The following is a 3949-nucleotide window of genomic DNA, read 5'->3' on the forward strand; positions in this document are numbered from 1 at the left end:
GGCGCTCCACCTGGAACAGACTGAGATTTTCACACAATGGTTTGACCATTTCTTGAAGTTTGCGAAGCCGTCCAAAGATGACCCAGTTTTGCTCATACTTGATGGACATTTCACCCATACAAAAAATCTAGATTTCATTCATTGAAAGGGCTAGAGAAAATCATTTACGTTCCCCCCCCCCCCCCCCAACTGTAGTCATAAGCTGCAGCCTCTCGATGTTTCTTTCATGGGGCCCTTCAATACTTATTATGTCCAATTAGTAACGTCTCCATTTTTATTACAAAATGTCAAGTAGTTTAGGAGATAACGCAAAAAAACAATTTTTATTTTGTAACTTCAAAGGGTTGTAACTTTTTTGTGTACACTTTTGTACTAAGGTAAGTTGAATTCAATCAATTTATTTTTGTCCCCGGAATGCGTGATTTAATTTATGACATACCTTTTTAAAACACCCTGTAGTCATCACGAGCAAAAAAATGTTTATTGATATTAAATGATATTAAAATATTTTAATAAAAATAAATATGTGGATCTTTCCGGTATGCTTTTAGACCATGTCAATTTATCGAAACTTGTAAATCATTAAAATAATTAAAAGAAAATAAAAAAAAGTCCTCCCCGGCGGGGAATCGAACCCCGGTCTCCCGCGTGACAGGCGGGGATACTGACCACTATACTACCGAGGACTTGATAAAAATTTTCCGTTGTTCATATATAGTTGTTGATATACCAAGGACTATAATAGTAAAATACGCCATTCAATTGCAAAACTCGCTAATCGACAAAAGTTTCGAAAACTATTTTTTTTATAAGTTTATTTCAATTTTAAATAGGAATCGAATTGTACAAATACTGTCGAGAAAATTACAGTTATTTGCAGAACTCGCTACTAGAGCATCTGTGCTGAAAAAACAAATTTTCAACAAAGGGAAATCGAATCATGCTGCAGTGTCGATAAAATACCATGTACGTTTGAGTGAAAGTAAGATGATTAGAGTACTTGCCAAGTCATTTTTAGGAATCACAAATTTAAAGAAGGACCGCATATCTACAAAGAATTGTAAGAAATTTTGTTATCACTGGGGAGCAGGGCCGCCACTAAGGTATTGGCCGCCCGTGTGCAACTTAATATTTGCCGCCCCCTTCCAACACTTTAGACATACATACTATTATTTAAAGAAATGTGCAGAAGATGCATAATATAACAATAATAATTTGTAAATAGATAAGTACTTACTTGAACATTTAGACTAATCTCCATGATCCAACGTCCATATATTATCCTAATGTATATCCTAATATCCTAATTTAAACGTCCATTATCCTAATTTAATAACCATGATCCAACGTCCAGAATATGTATATCCTAATATCCTAATTTAAATGTCCATTTAATTAAAATAAACCGTGAATAGAAACATAAACACATAAAAAAACTAAAAACGCACTTTTCGGGCTTTCGTCTCGGAAAACTTTTTGACAATATCTTTAATGTCCAATGTCACACACACTTCATGTTCTATAGATAACATTGCAGAAAGCAGAAACACATCTTACTTCAATTGTTATTTGTTCTACGTGCGCCCCAATGTTTTTTCTCCATTTCATATAATTTTTTATGAGCAGAGTCAACTGTTAATCCTTTTTTTAATGTTGTAGATAGTTTAAACAGTTTTTGAGAATAAATTATATGAGCTGCACCGGATTCATGTCTTTTTAAAATAATAGCTAAACCACGGGCGATAAATTTGGTCTTGATTAGGTAATGTGCGATAATAATAAGTTTCTGAAAATTTGCTATTATTTGTATCTCTGGGGAAGTTAATTTTTGTAATTTGCTGAGAAAAATTTTCAACAACAAATTGAATTTCACTTGGATTCATATTTGCAGGCCATTTTCCGGGATCATCTGAAACCAAGTATATGCTGGAGCTTCCTACACTGCAATCCAGATTAACTGGAACATTAATTATTCTGTCTTGGTTGGTGGTTTCAGGTTCAGGCGTTTCAGCATCACCACTCGCACTATCGCTATTATTGTCATCAAATCATCCGTCTCTATCCACAGGAATATTCAATTGTTTGGTACTTTTTTCTATGGTTTGGACATCGCTTGAAGTTGAAGGTCCTAAATTTATATCCGAGTCTTCTATATTTTCATGTATGTTTTTCATCAAAAAATGATTCCAGTGCACCGCTTTGGCACCGCATGCCCAAGTTTTTTTTCTCCTCAGTTTTTGCCTCTTTTATTTTTCTATATTAAAAACCTGGGAGTCGTTTTCTTTTTCATTCGGACATTTTGAAATTATCACTTAAGAACGAAGCTGGGCGAATTTAACAAAATAAATCCAAAAACACTGCAAATAAGTTGTCCAAATAATGTTTCTCCAAATAATATGTAGCCGTAACGCGTATACGAATAAAATTTCTCTGATCTCGACGTTACTTCGAAATACAGTACCTACTGTGCAAAAGAAACGGGTACACTACTATATTTTACAAACAAAATCGTTTATCAAAAGCTTGTCTAAATTCATCTAATTCTCAACTAAGACTGAACATAAGACATAATAACCCATCTATAAACATAACCATAGGAACAATATTATAAAAGAAACTTTACAACCACTTGCCTAAATTCTTGTAAAGTATCTACGTGTGAAATCTCAAATAACTGAAGTCCGAAAGCCGCCAGCCGCTTTGAATTAAAAAGTATTCCCGAAACTGCTTTATAACTGTACCTGCAAAAGGGTGGCAGTTCATACAATAAATAATATTTTCTGACATTTTTTTTAGATTAGGATGAAAAAAAGAAGTATACATGATAAATGAAACGCATTTAAGTATTATCACGTACTGAATAATTATTATTGTTTGGAATATTAGAGTTCACAGAATTATCTGAATCATTACTATTTAATTATTTTCGTTTTAAAAAAGTATTATCATCAGTGGACTGCTTTTGGCCGCCCCTATTGTTGGCCGCCCGTGTGCGGTGCACACTTGGCACACATGGTAGCGGCGGCCCTGCTGGGGAGCTACCCAGGAAACGAAGAGGTGGCAATGATGAAAAACGAAACTGCACCAAAAAATAAGAAGTACAGGGACTCATTACTGCAGAAGCAAGACAAACGTGAGGGTCTACTTGCCGTGTGACTTGAATTTTCAGAAACTTTTAATATTCGAAGAGTGCCTCAGCCTATGCATGTAAAGTTTAGTTATTTTCGAAAGCATGTGAATGTTAACTACAACATCGCTTTTGGAACTCCGCTGACTGATTGTTGCTCCACTTGCTTGAGAAAAAAGGAGCAGTTGAAAGTAGCAGCTGTTCGGCAAAAGTTAGCCACTGAGTATCGTGTTCATATCGTAAAAGAAAAAGCTTTTTTCAAACTCCTTAAAACTTCAAAACCCAACACAACTTACTTTTCGTTCGACTGAGAAAAAAAACAGCACTACCTAGGCTGCGTGATCAAGCAGTATATTTCAGCCAGCAATTAAACTATAATAATTTTACAGTTATTGCTGGAACTTCTACCGATAAACTAAGACCAGCAAATGTATTTTCTTACGTATGGACAGAAACTGGCTATCGAAAAGATTCTAATACAATAACGTCAGCTTTGCAACATGCTCTAAAGAATTTTGATTTTGATGTCAACATAAAAACAGTACGGTTGTTCGCTGATGGTTGCTGCGGCCAAAATAAAAATTCGAATATGATGACACTGTTGGCTTATTGGCTTCTAGAAGAATCGCCGAATCATATTAAACAAATTGAATTCATTTTTCCTTAAATTTAAGGTCACGAAAGGACTAAAGCAGGGTTGCTGTATTTCGCCTACCCTTTTCAACATTTATCTGGAACAAGCACTCAAGCTGTGGAAAAGAAAATGTAATGGCATGGGAATTCCTCTCAATGACGAGACTACACTGTACACCTTATGTTTCG

The 3949-nt window shown here is 35.0% G+C and overlaps 1 non-coding gene across 1 annotated transcript; it reads right to left on the reverse strand.

Moving 5' to 3' along the window:
- Positions 1-614: 614 nt before the first annotated feature.
- Positions 615-686, reverse strand: TRNAD-GUC (transfer RNA aspartic acid (anticodon GUC)). Its single transcript has one exon. It is a non-coding gene; the product is annotated as a tRNA-Asp (tRNA).
- Between the last annotated feature and the right edge of the window lie 3263 nt (positions 687-3949).

The sequence above is a fragment of the Diabrotica undecimpunctata genome, chromosome 6 (assembly GCF_040954645.1).
Source record: "Diabrotica undecimpunctata isolate CICGRU chromosome 6, icDiaUnde3, whole genome shotgun sequence".
Taxonomy (NCBI): domain Eukaryota; kingdom Metazoa; phylum Arthropoda; class Insecta; order Coleoptera; family Chrysomelidae; genus Diabrotica; species Diabrotica undecimpunctata.